The sequence below is a fragment of the Saccostrea echinata genome, unplaced genomic scaffold (genome assembly GCF_033153115.1).
Source record: "Saccostrea echinata isolate AGI-Se365-2 ecotype Australia unplaced genomic scaffold, CSIRO_AGI_Sech_v1 ptg000015l, whole genome shotgun sequence".
Taxonomy (NCBI): Eukaryota; Metazoa; Mollusca; class Bivalvia; order Ostreida; family Ostreidae; genus Saccostrea; species Saccostrea echinata.
Genome location: NW_026889764.1, coordinates 932,249 through 953,728, shown reverse-complemented (window position 1 = coordinate 953,728; position 21,480 = coordinate 932,249). Strand labels below are relative to the sequence as shown.

General features: G+C 33.9%; 1 pseudogene; it reads right to left on the bottom strand.

Annotated features, from left to right (window-relative positions):
* The window catches only part of LOC133187971 (uncharacterized), a 35,376-nt pseudogene extending 16,737 nt beyond the window's left edge, over positions 1–18,639 (bottom strand).
* Between the last annotated feature and the right edge of the window lie 2,841 nt (positions 18,640–21,480).

Below are 21,480 nucleotides of genomic sequence, written 5' to 3'. Positions count from 1 at the left end.
AGAGAGTAGTTAAATTTCATATATATTATTATGGACGGCGTTTCACGTCAGCCACAGACCATTAGCCGTTAGTTAGCATCCTGAACCCCAGTGCTGGAATACCCGCCATGACAGCTGCACGACTGGATAGGTATGCACTGTATCTGGCCGGGCATACTAACGACATAGAATACAGAAACATCAAAACTCATTGTAATGCTGATGGTCTTAGTATACTACCGTTTTTAGTGACAGCATCAGATAATAAGGACAAAGCAACAATATTTTATTCTATTCTTTAACCATTTACTTGTGCACAAGGACATTTAAGGACATTACCTAACACCAGAATTGCTTGATGTGGCGAAATCGTGTTGTTGTGCCAAAGAAACTTAGAGGTTTACAAGATATGCACGAGGGTTACATCGGGATTGTCAAAATGAAGTGGACTAAAATTGATCAAATATTGAAAACTTAATATCCACCTGATGTGGTTGCCAGCAACAAAGCAACATGCAAAAGGCTGCTCCTGTGCATCCTTGGGACTGGCCGAAGGAAACTTTGCTTGGCCCTTCATGAACTCTATGTTTCTACTCATCGTAGATGCACATTCTAAATGGTTAGAGATCTTTCCAATGAAAATACACTGTAACAACATCGACAAACACCATTGAGAAATTACGGATTTTATTTTTCTCAAATTTTACTTCCTAAAGTGATAGTGTCTGATTGATTGTTTGATTGAATGATGTTTTTCGTCTCGTTCGAGAAATTTTCACTCATATAGAGACAACATCATATACCGGTGAAGGGCTTCAAATTTAGACTTTTACTCGGCACTCGTGGCCATTGAGCAGTGAGGGTTCTCTATCGTGCCAACGCCTACCGTGACACGGAGCTTCGGTTTTTAAGGTCTCATCCGAAAGACCCGCAACTTTCACTTCAAAGTGCTGAGCGCTTGGCGAAGGAACAGTTGTTACCCATTTTTTATCGACTTCGGTCAGTCGGGGCCATTGAGCAGTGAGGGTTCTCTATCGTGCCAACGCCTACCATGACACGGAGCTTCGGTTTTTAAGGTCACATCCGAAAGACCCGCAACTTTCACTTCAAAGTGCTGAGCGCTTGGCGAAGGAACAGTTGTTACCCATTTTTTATCGACTTCGGTCAGTCGCAGTCGTAATTTGAACACACTACGCAGCACAGTTAAGGCTACAAAAAGGGGGCGGAGCCTAATTTGTACGGGAAAAATTGACTATGACATCATACAAAACCAGCAATTCTTAAAAATACCACAAAATGAGGTGATTTGCTATTTTAACCCGTAGGAAACCATCAAACTACATCTAAACTTACTACAGCATGCTGTTTTGTCGTTAGTTAAATCCCACATAACAAGGTATAAACAAGTCACTGATCACTATGCACTTGTCGATGTGACGCCATTTCGTAAAACTTGACGCAGTTTGTATGAAGTGAGAGGCGGATCAAGTAATATTTTCTCATCGAAAAATGTATTCTATAATTAAATAAAATATTATCTACAGATATTTAATAGGCCATTAACTTGGATTCAATGTCTTCTTTACGATTTTATTGATATTTTCCCGTATATTTCCTATTTAATTGATACTGCCGTATATTTGTATGCAAGTACATCGGAGGGTAATGTGATGGTCTTAATAAATCGATCTAGTGCAAGGGCATACACTCAATGGATCATAGTAAGCTTTTACAAATCAACTCTAGAAGTATGAAGGTATCTGAAAAGTGCTGCGATCCTAATGAAATCTTGAAAATAATTTAATTATATCAATATTTCATGCCGTTGACCAGCAAAAAAAATACAGCATTCGGTCATACAAATGCGATTTTAACAATGAAACAGCAGAATCTAGATAGGATCGCAGCATATTTTTAGAAACTACAATGCGTGTTGAAAATATTTATAAACTAAACTTAGAATTTGAAATTGGTTATGCCCTTGCACTAGTGAAATTTATAGGTGACCTCAATACTGCAAGTAAATGTGCTAAAATCACGTGACTGCCGCATCACGTGACAAGTCTTAATATAAAATCTAATCGTCCTCAATATTTAGTTATTAACCATAATTACAATTATCAGATATGAATAATGTACTAAAAATAATCGCCATCCTGATTATGAATACATTTTTAATCACAAACAATTGTCGATATTTCCATTGCGCACCTCTACTGTACTGCGTACCTTCCGATCACGGAGTGATCGCTTTACCGACTGAGCCACCGTGATGGTTGATAGTGTCTGATAACGGACCCCAGTTTATTTCTGAAGAATTTCGCTTATTTCTCGCACAAAAGAGCAGCAAAAACATTAGATCTATGCTTTATCATCCACGAACAAAGGGGCAAGCTGAGCGACTTGTTCAAGTATTCAAACAGGCAATGGAGAGTGCAAAGGAAGACTAACATCCATGCAACAAAAACTGAGTACATTTTTATACAAATACCATAGAACACCACATTCACTAACTAATGAAACATCTGCTAAGCTAATTTTGGGACGCAGTTTGCGAACTAGACTGAATATGACCAAACCAAGTTTGAATGATACAGTATTTTCAGAACAGGACCAAATGAAACTTTCCATTCTTCCAATGCCTATTAGTATACAAAAGGACAGAAAGTTATGACCTGAAATTACAGGAACACAGAACACGGTTGGGATCCTGCTGAGATACAGTCTCGGACTGGACTGCTTTCTTACACAGCTGCATGACTCAGGATCTGGCACTGTATGGCGGCGTCCTGCTGACCAACTTCGTTTTAAAACCAGCAACACCAATTTGGTTTCCTACGGGTTAAAATAGCAAATCACCTCATTTGTGGTACAGGTAACTCTCGATAACTCGAAGTCCGCGAGACCAAGGAAAAACTTCGAGAGATCAACAGTTCGAGTTTTCAAGAGTCCAGAATTTTCCGGGTTTGTTGACAGGTTTTAAAATTAGTCCTACCGGATGTAATGATTTTCATGCTAACCTTTTACATGTGGTTTTTATAAAACAACGATATTTTTTCATAATTTAGATGAATATTTCATTAAACTGAGTATAGCAAAAAATGTATATTATCATTTCATGAATATTCATTCGATGAGTTGATATTCGAATACGAATTTAAGATTCGAATATTCGATGTTTTTCAGATTTCATAAAAAAGAAGTACTGTGATTAATAAATTTTGATTAGAACAGTGCTGGAATTATCCCTGTTTAATTTACTAGCTACCAATTTCGATCGCCTGATTTCTTTCGCTACTTTCGTATCTTATAGATCTACTAAATTATTTTGTTTTTAGTAGGGTGTTAAAGAATTATTCAATGCTTCATATATATAATACAAAACGCACTTTCATAGTTTTTATTAGTTAAAATACGATCAGATCTAGAATCGAGGACAACAAAATGAAAACCTTCTTAAAATGTCTAAAAGACGTAACGAGTACATGTAAACGTATCAAAATAAATTTAATTGATCATTGAATAAAGATCCGATAGAATTAGCCTGTAATTAATATTGTTAACGGCTCAATATCAGAATAAATTTATAGATTACTTGATTATCTAGGGTTGTACCTAATCCTGAATTTTATATTCATTATCGGGAAATTAGTTAATTACCTAGGAATATTGTCTATGGAAATATTTGTTTATTTTTAAAAACATTGTATCAAAGATTATAGTCATATCTCTTAATAGACTTATAATTGTAATTAATTACATGACTTGAAATCTGGACAGTTAACGACTATCTTACCTTTGGTATAAGATGACTGGTTCCTCAGTTGGAGCTACTATAAATACACATGTATCATTTGTTAAAATTATACTTTTCTACATTTAAATCAATTATTTAGGTCAAACATTGACAAATATCAAATGGAATTCCTTATTGTACAACTACAAAAGTCTTCATACAAGTTTACTTCCAATATAAGAATACCTAGTACGCTAAACCTTAATCATGAGAGTAGGATGATGCATATTTTAAATAAACCAAATTTTATATTTATTTTATCGAATATTCGAATATATTCGAATACTTTTATTGAATATTCGAATATGAATTATTGACAAAATTGACATCCCTAATATTTATTTATTCTTTGTAATACGGACATCATACTACGCATTCGTTACATGAAAACGACATTTTACAGCGTCGTACAAAGCATTGACTATTCCAAACATGATCATTGAATGCAGTTCTCTAGGTATTTGTCCAATAATAGTCATATTGACATTGAAGCTGTTTCTGCTTTTTCATATTTTGTTCAACTTGGACACTGACTCGAAATAAAAATTAAATTAGTGTTTCGTCTTAATCAGTTACTACTTTTCACTGACACTGCAACTGTAAATTATCGTAAGACAGTCGATGATAGTTATTTTAATAGCATATAGGCTAACTATGATTAATTATAAACCAATTATCACCTTGCAGCATAAGTGTCACCTGAATAAACATCCCGTTCCTCAAGACCTGCATCTTCTGCCTGGGGCCATTTAAATGTCCAGGTAAAGGTCCTTATTATATAACCTTGTATACACATAGCCACTTCGAGGTATCGAGGGTAATTTCTAAGAGAATATGCATAGCGGGACTACATTTTGACTTCGAGAGATCAAGAGTTCGAGAAATCAAGAGTAAATTTGCTTAGTTATATAGGGGAAAAATTCGGGACCGGAGACTCATTTCGAGCGATCAAGAAAGATTGAAGTTCGAGAGTTACCTGTATTCTAAAGAATTGTTGGTTTTGTATGATGTCATAGTCAATTTTTCCCGTACAAATTAGGCTCCGCCCCCCTTTTATAGCCTTAACTGTGCTGCGTAGTGTGTTCGAATTACGACTGCGACTTACCGAAGTCGATAAAAAATGGGTAACAACTGTTCCTTCGCCAAGCGCTCAGCACTTTGAAGTGAAAGTTGCAGGTCTTTCGGATGAGACCTTAAAAACCGAGGTCCCGTGTCACGGTAGGCATTGGCACGATAAAGAACCCTCACTGCTCAATGGTCCTGAGTGCCGAGTATAGGCCTAAATTTGAAATCCTTCATCGGCATACAGTGACGTCTCTATATGAGTGAAAAATTCTCGAATGAGACGTTAAATAACATACAATCAATCAATCAATCAAAGAGAGATTCAAACGTTTTCCATAAATTTTATTAATGAAATGTATGGAGATAACGAACAGTATTCACACTCAAAAGTCCATTAAACAATGCAAATTCTGGAGCAGAGCAAACACGGACCTCTAAAACATCAGAGGTGGGATCAGGTGCCATGGAAGAGTGAGCATCCCCTGCCGACCGGTCACACCCACCGTGTGCTCCTTGTCATGATCGGGAAATAACGGAAAAATCCGTAGACAATTCAGTGTGTAAATAATGGCCTAACAATTAGTATGAAAAACGTCAGTCAGCATTTGACTTAATGTTAAATTGTATTTGCTGACAAGCTCATTGTATCGACCATAGAACTTACGAAATGACGACTTTAAACGGGACTGCTGATAATCTTGTTTCATCAACTTGTTTGTGAATAACTTACCTAATAATACATTACCATTGGACGATTAAACTATAATGCAACAAAAAATGGGGGGGGGGGTACCGGTCTCTCAATAAACATTTTTAACATTAAAAGGTTATGTTTGGAAAAAATGGGGCCACCCATCTCCCTTGCCCCTTCCTGCCACCGATTCTACGTGCTTGTAAGGCCTGTGTGTACAAACGCTGCAGAAGATAGTGATTAGGACATAAATCTAGAAGTTAAGACCGATGACGATAAAAAAAGCAGGAGTATAAAAATATTAATATTATGCATAATGGAATGAGAAGATAAGATTTTTCTTAGTACTATTTCCCCCCAAAAGTATATCAGTAATTATAGATCGAATGTTGAATTAACAATTTAACTGACTGTAAGAGATTGAGACTGTAAAATGATTATAAATCTAAACATTTTCCATTATCTATAGTGATGAAATACCTACCATTGCCGCACCGTTCTTATGTCCTTAAATACAAGCATAATCAATTTATTTATTTATCATTGATTACATTGAAATAGATAAAGAGTCTTTATCAAGAATTCTATATAGGCAATAAATATTTATCAGATACCAAGTAAAACATGATAATTTACATCTAGTCGGTAAATCTGTTTAATCTTTAAACAAATGATACAATTATGTACTGTGTCAATCTTAATGATATATGCAAATAGTACTGATATAGGCAATAAGATCTAAAAACTTTAAAGCCAAGATTAATGGTGGTTGATTAAAATTTTACCAGCAAATTTACCAGATATGTTCGAAAATTTAAAATCATGGAAAATAAATAAGATTGTGCATGGCAATGAAACTCAGATTTATTTTTTTTCTAGTCGATGTCAAAAGCAATAGTGAGTTTTTGATCGCTGAAGTTGAAAAAGAGAAGAATTTTAAAGTTTTTTCCCTATGTACTCCTTTGTAAAACTCTGATCTCTTATTGTAGCCCCGCCCTACCAACCCTAAATTTGAACAAATTTGGATCAACACTACCTGAAGATGCTTCTTTAGTACTATGACTAATCATGGCTTTGCTGTTCTTGAGCAGATTTTTCAAGATGATTCCTGTATATTCTTATGCAAAAATCTGACCCTCTGTTGTGCTTCCAACCCCTGGGGTCATAATTTGAACGAACTTGATTCTATAATACCTAAGGTTGTTTCTGTATATATATATATATATATATATATATATATATATATATATATATATATATATATATATATATATATATATATATATATATATATATATATATATATATATATATATATAACATTTTGCAGTAGAAAAGGATTTACCAAGAGAAAGTTTCAAAAATGTAAATAACCAAGCAGTAATTAATTAACAAAGATTGCATTGAAGTCTATGGGGACAAGCAAATTTGAAAAAAATTCAAATAATAAGAATATCAATTGAAAACGATTGTTTTGTTTTTTTTTAACTAGATACGTTTTCTAAAATTGATTTTTTATTAATTAAAAACAGAGGAAGATACCAAAATTCATGGTCATAAATTAGGACACATTCCACCCTTATATGCTAATAGTAATAAATTGGAATTGTGTCTAAATATACTGAGTATTCAACCCACAAACATCTGTTATGTATTTAATATCATTGAATCTGTTGCTATTAGGGATGGAATACCTTAATTTCTTTATTGCTGATTCAACATCCAACTTCTTCAGCTAGCCTCGGAATGCCTGACTTTCCCAAAGCTTTGCCTTACATACCCTTTGGTTTGGTTAGTCCAATCCAAGAGTTGTCAGGTCATTCCACTATTTGAAGTCTTCAATGCGTTTTACACAAATGTCCCTTAACCATTACACCTATATATATACCAGTGTAAAACTTTGACCCACTGCTTTAACCCCGCCCTACCCCCGGGGGTAATGATTCGAACAAACTTGAATCTACACTACCTGAGGTTACTCCTTATTAATATGACTAATAATGGCTTAGCTGTTCTTGGGAAGAAGATTTTTAAAGATGATTCCTATATATTCCTATGGTATACTTTGACCCCCTGTTGTGGCCCTGCTATACCCCAAGGGGTCATGACTGGAACAAACTTGAATCTACACTACCTGAGGATACTTCTGTTATAATATGACTAATTATGGCTTTGCTGTTCTCGAGAAGAAGACTTTTAAAGACATTTCCTATATATTCCTATATAAAACTTCGACCCCCTTTGTGGCTCCGCCCTACCCCCGGGGGTTATGATATAAACAAACTTGAATCTAGAGTATGTACTGAAGCTTTCACATAAGTTTCATCTTTTTTTTGCCCAGTGGTTCTTGAGAAGAAGGTTTTTAAAACATGCCATTCAATTTTTTCACGATTTTTTTTATTATCTCCCCTTGAAAGAGGACCCGGCACTGCTTTTGTGGCAAGTTTGGTTGAATTTGGCTCAATGGTTCTTGAAAAGACTATGTCAAAAATTTACAGACGACAGATAGACGCCGAACACTCTTTGATCAGAAAAGCTCAATTTAGCCCTCGGCTCGGGTGAGCTATAAACCATTTCTTTGACCATTGATGTATTATTCAAAGATCATGATTAAGGTTTTGCTCATTAAGAATGATATTATCTGCGCATGGTTATCATCAGCATATGATCTACAAACAGATATTGTTTTCAGCAACATCATTTACATAAATATAAAATAGCAAAAATAACAGCGGACCAATACGTAACCCTGAAGGTCTGAGCTTTTACATGTCCTGCAGAAGAAAGCAAATTTCTGTTCGACTTGTGTTCTGTTGCTTAAATAACTTTCAAGCCATTTTAGCATTTCACCATTCATTCCATCCATCTTAAGTTTATAAATGAAGCCTTTATGTCAGACTCTATCAAATACCTTGGATAAATCACAAAACAGCAAAGAGCAAAATTTACTTTCATCGATACTTTTTACAATAGAGTGCTATATTTTGGCCAGGTAAAAAACCTGATTGATATTTATAAAACAGATTATGTAAATGTAGGTAATTGTACACATATCTAAAAATAATTCGTGAATATATTTCACTTTTGAACTCAGCAAAGAGACTTGTGTATAATTTGAAACGATCGATGGGTTGTCTTTCTTAAAGAATAGAAGAACATGTGCTAATTTCAAACATTCAGGATTTTTTTAAAATAATAATGATTTGCTTAAAATATATGTATAATAGTTTGATATAGAATCTTTACAAAACTTTAATATTTTGTGACTGATACAATCTGGACCAACTGCTTTATTAACGGAATTACAGGAATAATATCTGTAATTTCGTGTTCTAGTATATTTATGTCTTGAAAAATATCATCACATCTAAATTCTGTCTTTGTGAGTTCATGGTTACCATCATCAAATGTGATGGATGTAAAATATTTGTTTAAAAGTTCAATCTTGTCAGTGTCTAGAATTGCAAAACTATCTTTATGTTGTCGGTGGAATCCTGAATGGGTGGAATTTCACTCGTCGCTTTAGTGTGAAAAAAGTCTTTCAATAAATTCCAATATAGTTTTTGATTATATTTGCTAGCATACTTTAAATGAGAAACAATATTATCACAATAAAAAATGAATAATAATGTTATAAACCTTGGGCATGTTTTACAAAAGAACTTACGACTAAGACCAAACAATTTAGTTGATTGTAAAATTTTTCAGAATTAATGATTTTGTTTGAAATTGCCAACATAAAAATGTCTTGTTCATTTCTTTTCAAAAATATTAAAATCATTTTCAAATTAATATAAAATAGAAAGTTATAAGTATAATTGAATTTTGGTCTTAGTCGTAAGTTCTTTTGTAAAACAGGCCCCAGGATCCTTATTTTCCGAAAAAATAATCCAATCGGATCCTCTTTCAGTTTTCTGTGTTTTTAGGTCACCTGAGCTGAAAGCTCAAGTATAAGCTTTTCTGATCACCCGTTGTCCGTCGTCCGTCCGTCCGTCTGACCGTCCGTCTGTCCGTCCGTCTGTAAACTTTTCACATTTTTTACTTCTTCTCAAGAACCACTGGGTCAATTTTAACCAAACTTGGTACAAAGCATCCTTGGGTAAAGGGGAGTTTAAATTGTAAAAGTGAAGGCCAAGTCCCCGTCAAAGGGGAGATAATCAAGATAATACAAAAATTGGGAGGGTCATTAAAAAATCTTCTTCTCAAGAACCACTGGGCCAGAAAGCCTGAAACTTATGTGGAAGCATCCTGGGGTAGTGTAGATTCTAAATTGTACAAATCATGACTCCCGGGGGTAGGGCGGGGCCACAATAGGGAATCCAAGTTTTACATTGAAATATGTAGTAAAAATCTTTAAAAATCTTCTTCTCAAGAATCACTGGGCCAGAGAAGCTGAAACTTATGTGGAAGCATCCTGGGGTAATGTAGGTTCTAAATTGTTCAAATCATGACCCCCGGGGGTTGGTCGGGGCCACAATATGTACCACGGCGGGGGGAGAACAGTAAGGCCAAAGTTACTCAGGTGAGCGCTGTGGCCCATGGGCCTCTTGTTTTCATAGCCAATTGCAAATACGCATAGCTCTCTTTAAAACAGAATCCGTTCATGCTTTATCATTTGGTCCTATAGTTACATTTTTTATGGTATGCATTGTGAATGATAGAATTAAACTTTTCTGTGAATTTTTTTGTAGCAGATTTTCTTTTTTCTGTATCATCAATAGTGCTATCCTAGACACTTTGTATTATGAGTTTAATTAGAAGTTCTAAATCTGCATGCTTGTATTCCTATACTTTGCATTTGTATGCCATATTAACATCGTTGTTCTGATGAATATATCCGTAAGTAGCTCTAGGATCACTAACATTCAAGGTGCCGTAATCATGTATATGTTTTTGCTGGTAATGATAGGATCTATGAGGGTGTCTGATTTATTGTTGACGAGTAAATGTATTTTTCCCGAGTGAATTATGAGAGATGTTCATAGGTCATTTACTTATTTCCTGTTATAACTAAATAAATAGTATATCTTTATTCGTATTTATAAATAATTACAAAGTGTTTTGCTTTACATCCTTGCAAAAAGGAAGAAAATAAACTTCAGTCAAAAATATGCATGTATACATTAACAAGTGTACAAATCAAATAAGAAAAAAATGTCTTTTCAAACATGACAAGTCATTTTGATATTTAATATTTTCTATTGACATCATATCTTGATTTCATACTTAAGAGGAACACGGCAGGTAATCTGTGGCTTTAGTTGTTTAATTATATCCTTCTTTTTGAAGATTAAGATTTAAAAAAAATCCCATGGCTTGATGTTTATCAAACCTTATGCAAATGGTATCTAATAAATGAAGGATTAGAATTATTCAGAAAGAAATCATTTGGATGTTTTGGGTTATAGACGAAAAGGGCTAACTAACATCTAAACTGTATGACAAAGATGACGTCAGCTTTCCATCGTCAAATTTATGTAGTTATATTCCGGTATCACCTTCATATGGTGTTTATATCTCCCAAATTAATCGATACTCAAGAGAATAAATAGTATCAATTTTTGAACGAGACAGGCTACTGACAGATAATTTGATGTTACAGGGATTTCAACAACCTCGTATAAAGTCAGCATTTCGTAAATTCTATAATCGTGATAATGACCTTGGTAGCGAAAACAACCTATCATTGGGTCGTATTTTGACTAATTTATTTCATACAAAATGCTAGGCCTTTGTTGTTATACTAAATTTGACCACGGAATATTCCATCTACCTGATTAAAACTTAACTCAACAGGGGATATTTACTTCTACTAGGCATCTGATCCCACCTCTGGAATTTCTGGGGATCCGTGCTTTATGCCCTGTTCAAAAATTTGTAATGTTTTATAGGTTTTATTTAGAACGATCACCTTTTTCATTCTGTTGGTTTATATTTAGAGCACCTGTATCCAAAGAAGTTTACTTAATTCATATGTTGGTAGACAATGGCAATTAAATGACACATTGTCCATGGTCACAAAATTTTAAAGTGTTGTGGTTGTATTAATATTTTTAAAGAAAACTGTCTGTTTGTGTATTAGTAAATAAACACACATGTATGTAATAAAAGATAAATTTAATTTGTTATTTGTTCTTGTTTTTCAGTTAGTTAATACAGTATCTATTGAAAATACCTTTTGCATCTTGTTTTCTTTCTTGCTGGGTCTTCGTTGTATACATTCCAAATTTTTATTCATTTGAAAATAAACTGCATATATATCATAAAAATCCTTTGATACAGACTTGCTGCCTTGAGTGTGGCCTCTTCCTGTTTCATTTTCATTTCGAAAGTGTAATTTTCGTTGACCCTATCCTGACGTTTTGATTTGCTACTGGGTAAGAGTGTTTTTGATTCAACTTTTTTTGTTAAGTTGATCAATCTGCTGACATACCTAAAAATAGTGTTATTCTTTAATTATTTGCGTTTACTATCAGTGTAATATTCTTCATTACAAATACATGATAAATATAACATTTGCAACGCTTACCATTTCAGAACTTCCTCTACTTTTATTCATATATCAATGTGAAGAAATTTAATACAAAGAAGAAGGCACGATTTTAGCTTTATCGTGCCCTAAAAATTTAATGTTTTCAAAAAGTTTTGAAACTGGCTTAAATATTAGCTGAGTATATGACTTTGATAAATCAAGAAAGAATATGGCATGAAGGAGTACCATTCTGGAAATATTACATCATTAATTTGATCCATTTCTCTATTTTAAACAAAAAAAGCCTCAAAATGACCCATTTTAAGAGTCATTTTCCTTAAGAAATTAGTGTCCACAGCTGTTGTCCACTTTAGTTTTCGGATGCTGTGTAAAATTCTTTGAAAAATCACATATCTCAACAACTTTGTGGGCGATGACTGTGAACAATATTATCTGAAAGAAAATTCCATTGAAAATTGGTGTCTTCTGCAACTTTTTAAGAAAATACGGGAAAATGCACAAGTTTATGACGTCACAATTAGCATTTAGAAGGTCATGTGAGAAAAATGATTTGTATGATCTTTCTCCATGGAATTTCAATGATTCAAAATGCATGGGTTTTAATTTTTTTTTACATCACTTTCATTTTTAAGAAAAACACAGGGCAAATTTTGTATTGAAACTGTATTTTGTTCTTTAATACAATCTCGGCTTCGCCTCGGTCAACAATGGTTTTTACACGTTACCAAAAAGGCTTAATATCCTTAAACTATACAAGGTGTCAGCTAGATATTTTTTTTATTATATAGAGCTATGCATTGCCCCCCCCCCCCCCGAATCATATTTTCTCTATTCAAATTTACCTAATGTTCTATATTTGTAAGCTTTTCTTTTTTGATTGAGAAAACTCTATAAATTACAGTGCCTATAACAGCACCTTATCTGCAGTTCATCCCTTTCTTATTTATAAGCATAAGGTATTTTTTAAATTAAAGAAAATATTTACACGGATCAAATGAACCTTGATTAAATATAGCCATTTGCTTAAATGTAAAAATATAAAGAAGGCGACAGTGTCTCTAATCTTACAGTTATAACAATTGGGGTAGAGTGGCATATAAAATTCTAGATTAAAGTTAAAAGAGGAAAACAGGGTCTTATACAATACAGCAATCAAGTCGAACAAGTTGAGTATCAAATGCATAATGAATTTGAGTTTGCTAAGGGTGAACATGTTGTAAAAAAAGGTTCACCAATCATTCAGTGTTATATTTTGTGAGAAAAAGTTTAACCCCACTGAACTAGTTTTAAAAAAAACCCAGTTAACTCGCCCGCATGGCGCAGTGTTTAAACAAAGCGTTCACTCTAGAGTCGCGGAGTAAGGAGTTGATCATTACGTCGCGGGTTCGAATCCCATTGTGGGACTTGGAGACCGGTCCTTCGGATGAGACCGTATAAACCGAGGTCCCGTGTCGCTATTGGCCCTATGCTCTATGGCCCTATGTATCGAGTATAGGTCAAAATTTGCAGCTCTCCATCGGCATTGGTGGCGTCTCCATATGAATGAAAAATTCTAGAGAGGGACGTTAAACAACAAACAAACAAAAACAGTTAAATGTGGTTACGTAATTCCTTTAAACCAGTTCTTCCAAAGAAGATGGGTGAACAAGGCGGGCGAAGTGCCTATAGTGCGACAAACATGAAGTGAAAAATAAAATCTCAATTATATAAAAATTTTCTTTGATATTTCATCTAACATAAAAGTATATTTTATGCTAAATCTCTACAATTTACATAAATCTCACAAAGACTGAAATTATTTGCCTACGAAATAGCATACACACACTAAAGAGTACAAAAAGGATCGTTTTCTCACACTTTAAGAAAATTTTTCGATATGAGTGGGTCTTCGCTCCATTTTTTTGAAAGTTAATCCTAAAAGTTTGCATAAAAATATACATTTTTTGGTTTACAAAAACATGGAGCAAAGACCCACTATACCTTAAAAGTACACTTCCGTTTTATGACAAAGCATTCGCATCTTTCCGAGAAATACTTGAAGTCCATTAAGTCAAGGGTCATATCACAAATATGATTTAAATGCCACAATTCGTCAGGAGCTGCGTGGCGTAGTGGTTAGCGTGTTAGTCTCGAATCAATATGATACTCCGGATTTTTATTGATAGGGGTTCGAATCCTACGAATACCATTTTATTTTTTTAATAAAAGAATAATTTTTTCCGAGATCTTTTTTCTCAGAAAAGTTTTGTTAATCATAATTTCATAAATTTCAATATGAGAACTTTATTTTAAATACTTAAATCACAAATTGAATATGATTTTATTAATATCTGAAACTATAGGCATTCTGCACGCCTTGTTCACCCATCTTCTTTCTGGAAAAACAACAAATTTACGTTAAATAATGTTGAGTTTGTATCAAAAGCCATAAATGAATTAGTTTGCAATGGGTGTGTAATTGAGGTTGCAGGTATTCGATACATTGTAAATTCGTTGACAGTTTCAGTCAGTGAGGCCAGAAAACAAAAGATAATGTTAGATCTAAAAACACGTTTATGCTCGTTATCTCAGATTTGATTGGACCAAATGAAACTTCGAAATATCTTACGATTTGAGTTAACAAAGTTTCACTCTACATATATAACACTTTCTTGTAGCTTATTGAAGTGTCAGAGATACATTTTAGATGACTATAAGTTTGGCAAACACTTTGGCAGATAGTTTTACAAAGTGGAGGAGGAAGGGAGGAGGCAGGAAGAAAGCAATAAGTGACAAGTCAAGTGACATAAGCAAAACTTTGACACCAAGACTATGCAGAAATGGACCAAACTCTAAAAACCTATAGAAGGGGGGGGGGGGGTATGGCTATTAAGTTCCGAGGTTCTCTTTTCCACAAAAATAATTCTGGTTACATTAACACATTAACTGCGAAAGATTTGACCATACTGCAACAGAAAATGTGTGTACATGTGTGTGTGTGTGGGGGGGGGGAGGGGGTCACTGAGAATGTCCATCCTCATCTTTCTTTTTATCATCTTCTATTATCATTTGATATCGCGTATTTGATGGTAATATAGTTCTTCAGAAAACTTTGGATAGATGGGATTTCCAGGGCGATTTGAAGACCAAAAAATCCTCAAATTATTAGTCGATAGCCGTACCCGAGGTTCTTCCAGAGAGCTTGAGAATAGACTACCATTTCCGAAAGTGATACAATTAGACGCACTTTTTGTCGGGAGTGAATTGACACTTGTCAATTAATGGATTTAAATGGAAAAAAAATGTTAAATTATGATCCACCTACATCTTATTGATTACTCTATATACATGTACATATTAACTACATTTTATTTAATGATTAATTTAATGAAATTTAGATTACTGTAATTCTTAGTTTACAAGCGGGATCAAAACTCTGAAAAAAATGTTGATGTTTTATCAATTTAATCATACGTATAAATTTAAATCTTAATTCTGTGATTGTTTTCTCTGCTAAGTTGAAGCAGCCTCTTCTCTTCAATTCTATAAATTGCGTGCTGAATTGACTCACACTGGCCCCGATCTCGGCCAAAATAAAAAAAAAATCAGCTGGATGGACAAGGTAGCTCAACAGAAGAAAAAAGAAGCTTAGCAGAGAGAGATAAATCTGTTGTTTCGAAAGTTTGTCGCATAATGATCTTTCCTTTGTTATAAAAAGAGATTTAAGATAATGAATACCCTATTCTGAAACAGTTTTTATATCAAACCATAAATTATATTACACATGTGCGTCAGCAAGAAAACCAAGAAGAAAATCAAATTCAATAATTGCATTTTCATTTCATTACCCATTTTTTTGTCACTAAGAAGTGTTTTTGAGTTAATACCGCCGAAGAGACACCATATCAAAGCGAAATCAAACTGTATGATTATAAGCACGGAACTGGGGAGGGGGTAGACATACATGTATCTGTCAAATAGTCCATTGAAAAAAATGAATGAAAATCAACAGAGGCTATCAAAATTCGTGTTTAACCGGAGGGGAAAGGAGGGGGTTAAACCGGTATTTTTTTAAGCATTTACTGGTAATAAGGGTCTGCAAGCGAATTATGTAATCAATTTGAAGGGTCTTTAAAAAAAAAAGACTACATGATTCTATTTTTCTTGTTGATATAATGTCTTTTGTATTTTAGAGGGGGGGGGGGTGGGGTAACAGTTTTGCCATGTCATTGTACATGTATATGTAAATTATCGAATGAATCAATAAAATATCCTGATATTGAGAGAGAGAGAGAGAGAGAGATAAATATTTTGAAATAAAAATTGCAGTTGAATTTTTAAACAATATAATTAAACAAATACAAATTTGTTTTCACAAATTCATTTTAAGGTGAAACAAATTTCTTTAATTAATTAAGGTAAATCTCAGAAATAAGAGGACCCACACAATTTTTGTAACACACATTATAGCAATTATTTTCAAAACTGTATACTGCTACTGCTTTTTCTCTTTTTTTAATAGCTAAATAAAATACCCATTATTAACGAATTAGCGTATGTCCAATCCTCAGATTTTTAAGCTATTAAATGCTTTCTTTGTTCGGGAACTCACTGTCGAAGTTAATGTTTAAGCCCCTTGATTTAAAGTAAAAGATCAAAGGAATAGATAAGCCAATATATTATGACTGTAAACACCATTTAATAAACAGTTTCAAACAAAATTTTAACAATAATTTAAAAAGTAATTTTGCAACATTTTAATTTGCTAGATACCTTACAAGGTCGCCGAGTTCTTTTTTCAGCTTGTGTGATTTGGCTACCGTGCAGCGTGATGGTGGTGGAAATGAATCTAAAAATTCACGAAGTAACTGCAGAGCTGCAGGTTGAGATGTACTCTTCAAAGCAAGGTTGCTAAAAGGAGGGACCGGGATAGCAGTTGTGGAAGCAAGTGCTATAACTCTAACAGTTACAAGTGAATGACCAAGAGGCTAAAAAAATGCGAATTCTGAGGTACCGATTTGTTCATTTGTTGTGGTGTTCATTATTTTGGACAAGGTGCACCGAAGATTTCTTTCTGTGTCGAAGAAATCTTTATATTGTAAGACCATAAGGAACCCTCATTTTTAAGATCCGACATGTTCATTATGTGACCTGTACTTAATGAATAGATTAAAGAGGCTGATTCATCTGGGTTTTTTTAAAATGAGTTATTTGATTCATTTTTACAGGGCATGTATCTGCATCCATCTGTAGCATACATAAATTTATCAGTGTTCGTTTCCACATTTCACCATCTTGGTGATTTTTTTGTTGTTTTTCTTGGCTAAGTGTATTATATTCACCTGTTTCATCAGTATGGAAAGAAAATGAATCCAACTTGAGTTGGTGATGAAATTCTGGGCCCCGAGAAATGAACTGGATTGCTATATGGAAGCAGTCACATTGTAAGGGAATAATGGGGTTAAGCAGCGCATCTTTGAGAAATCAGTTTTCGGTTTATGACTGCTCTCAAATCTTTCAGTGTATTTTTGTGATAAAATCCCCCCTTTTAAGGACCATGCCTCACAGTAGAGTTTCTCAAGAAGACTATTGATATTGAGTTGGGTTGGTGAAATTTCTTCAAAATCCACGGGTTCTACTCTTCTCTCAATGCTCCAGTCTAATTAAAAGACAAGATATACTACATGTATTATGTATTACATCTTGTTTTTAATAAATTGTTTTATTCATTCAATTTTTGCCTTATTTATGTTGTATTTTGATACATTTTACCGTTTCAAAAAATTCTGTCTAGGAAGCTGCATTTATTTCTTTAAAGTATTACCTTTAATTCTGTATGAGTATACCTATTCTTGACAAAAACATTGAAATTACATATATTCATTTCACATTTGAATGCGGATATGGTGTATTGGTACACACTTTCCTCTATAAAGAGGAACAGGTATGATCCCTATTGTTGGTAATTTTTAATTAAGAATGAAAAGTATTGTCAATTTTCCATATTATATTGAGGTAAGTCCTTATCTCTCTCTCTCTCTCTCTCTCTCTCCCTCTTATGATACATGTTTTTATGAATTAACACTATTTTTGCATTAATTGCTTTTTTGTAGTTGGCAGTATTTATCTTATATATACCTTGAAACATTGTACACCCCCAGTTGCATGACCTTTTTCTTGGTTCCTCGGATTTGGCGAGCCTCAAACAAACGACTTGACTGTTCACTTCTTCGCCTGTAGTTTCTTTGATTCCGTTTGTCTTGATAGGGGATGCAGGTGTCATGGGTTTAGGAAGGTCAATGAGAGGAGGTATGGTAAGGTTTTCTGACAAATTTTCAAATCTACTACTACACAACATATCTAAATGTTCGAAATTGATTGTCTCGAAATTGAAATTGTCTTTATCCTAAAAAAGGAAATCATCAAATTACATTAGTGACCAAACTGATGCTGACCCCGAGGACCTGCTATTGTATTGAATTATACATCACATTTGCAGACGATTGTGTATACGGTATACGGTTATGTAAGAAATAAAAAGAATCTTAAGAAAAAAAAAAACCCAAAAAACTAAATGCTGTCATCAGACAGTAATACCTGCAGTAAGATGTTTACCTGTAATGCATACTCCTTCATATTTGGGTAAGCAAAGAAAAAACCACAATAAGTCTATGATTTACACAGTACATGTATTTGACAAATTGAGTATAAAATACCCAGGTGAACGTATTTCATAAGTATTTAATATACTAAACTCATTATCAGTCTGAAATCACAGAATTAATTAATGATGTAAATTATGTTTTTAAAAAAAGTGGGTTGAGGGGTGTAAAATTTGGCCCATAATTGGAACTTTTTAAATTCATTTTCAAAATAACAAATAACAAATATTATTACTTTAGTGCAAAGCGTTTTTGATGAACTTAAAAATAATCTAGATGCCAACTTTCAGAATTGATCAAATTGTTCAATCTTTTATGAGTATTTGGGTAGGGAAAAAACCCGCTCCAAAACGCACACTCGATCAATATTGTCAAAACCACCCCTCCCCACAATTTGCCTGTTTTTGGAGATAGATATCACAAAGTTATGTAAAAACTTCGTTCGTGATTATAATATAAAATTTGTACATGTACCATGTGTACAACTTTTAAAATTTCTAGACCCGCGCCTCATATTGGACTTCCGTCACCTACGCTTACTAATTTCACAATTATCATTATTGGATTGCACATGGTGTACATATCATTAAATATAACTTTTTCAACATGGATTAAGTCATACTATGGTGACATGGTGTACATTTTCAGCTTTAAACTATTCTGAAAACAATGCGTGAAAAAATATTGCTCTTCAGTTATTGTATATCTTTCCGAGCACTTGCTATCATAAGTTTTTAGTTTTGCATAAGACTATAAACCTGGGGGTATTTTCTCTCTCTTCTTTCTCTCTTTCTGACATCTACTTGGGCCAAAAATTAAAATGGAATAGTATAAGATTTTTTTTTCTTTTTTTAAATTTAAATTGATAAACTTTTTAGGATTTTATACTGTGTAATTTATACTGCAACTACCGTTCACGGAAGCTCAGTCGGTAGAGCGCTTGCTCCGTGATCGGGAGGTCGTGAGTTCGAATCTCGGCCGCGACTGACCTAAGTCGAAAAAATGGGTAGCAACTGTTCCTTCGCCATGCGCTCGGCACTTTGAAGTAAAAGTTGCAGGTCCTTCGGATGAGACCATAAAAACCGAGGCCCCATGTCACGACAGGCGTTAGCATGATAGAGATCCCTCACTGCTTAATGGCCCTGAGTGCCGAGTAAAGGTCAAAATTTGAAGCCCTTCACCGGTATATGGTGACGTTTCTAAATGAGTGAAAAATTCTCGAATGGGACGTAAAACAACATACAATCAATCAATCAATTCATCATACTGCAGCTAGAATGAAATCCCTCCCAGATATGTAAAAAAAAGTTTACTCATAATCAAGTCTTTGATCTACACCTAATTACAAAAGGAAACAGAAGACTTTTTCCTGATTTTTTACGAATGTTCACATGGAACTCCTATTACTCAAGAACATGGAAGTTCTTCACTTTAATCTATTAGAAAATACTCGACTGTCATCAGAGTATGCAAAAATGAATTAAACGAGGTTTAATAATTTGAAAACAACTCAGTGAACCCTCAAATGATTTGTTGAGACAGGTGAACATACCCCTCAGGGTATAATTATCATACATGAGTCTCTACGAAAAGTTTTAACTTATGTGAAACTTCATCTCATAGTGTTAATTCAAGTTTTTTCAAATTATAATCTCCATGGGTAGGGTGGACCCACAATAGAAGATCAAAGTTTAATATGAGAATGTATAGGAAAAAAAATCTTCAAAAATCTTTTCAAGAAGCACTGGGAAAGAAAAAAATCAATCTTATGTGAAAAGTTCATTATATAGTGTAGAATCAAATTCGTTCTTTCAAAGCTCTACTTTTCCTACAGCTTTGACCCTGAATTTCATTAATACTTGGAGCACAAGTAAAGATATTTTTATGAGATTAATTCAAATCGCTATTCCTCCTAGAGTTTTGGCTCGATTTCAATAACTGTGCACAATTAGCCTTTGTTAATGTACATGTTTTAATGTTCATCAGTTTTTAATTTCCATAAATGATGATGCCTGGGTCACTAAAAGTAGATTAAAAATGCAGAAAAAATAAAGTCATTTCCGATCCCTTTTTGCCCCCAAGATGAAAACGAAAATTCTGAAACCTTATTGCACATGTACAGGATACCATCAATCATCTTCCAAAAGATGATTAGGCTACTGTATAAAATGTAGATGGAGTTCGGGGGACCAGGTCATGGTAAAAAAAAAACCCATCATTTTCGACCCCCATTTGACCTCTATGGTGAAAATCAAAATTCTGAAACCTTATTGCACATCTACAGGACACCACTAATAATTTTTCAAAAGATGATTAGGTTACTGTGTAAATGTAATAGGAGTTCTGGGAACCAGATTTTTTTGTAGAAAAAAAAAATTTTTGGACCCCCGTTTTGCCCATGGGGTAATATTTAAAATCCGAAAACCTTATTGCACATCTACAGGAAACCGCCTATCACATTCCAAAAGATTAATTGGTGACTGCTTAGAATAAAAGAGGAGTTTGAGGAAGAAAAAAGCTTCAGACGGACGAACGGATTAAGGACCAGGGTAGCAACAATATACCCTAACTTTCTTTAGAAAGTTCGGGTATAAAAAAAAATGGAATTCATTTTTCATAGTTTATAAAGATTTCGATTGTCATGGCAATACACAAAATGTAACATCGTTAAAACACATTGTTTTCATTTCGAAGTACTTTTAAAAAGTAGTCCAAGGATTGTGTATATTCATATGCAAACAGATGACTTTGACCATTATCAGTGAGAGGGACAACTAGATATGCCTGGACTGTATATCAGCCATGTCTACCTGCT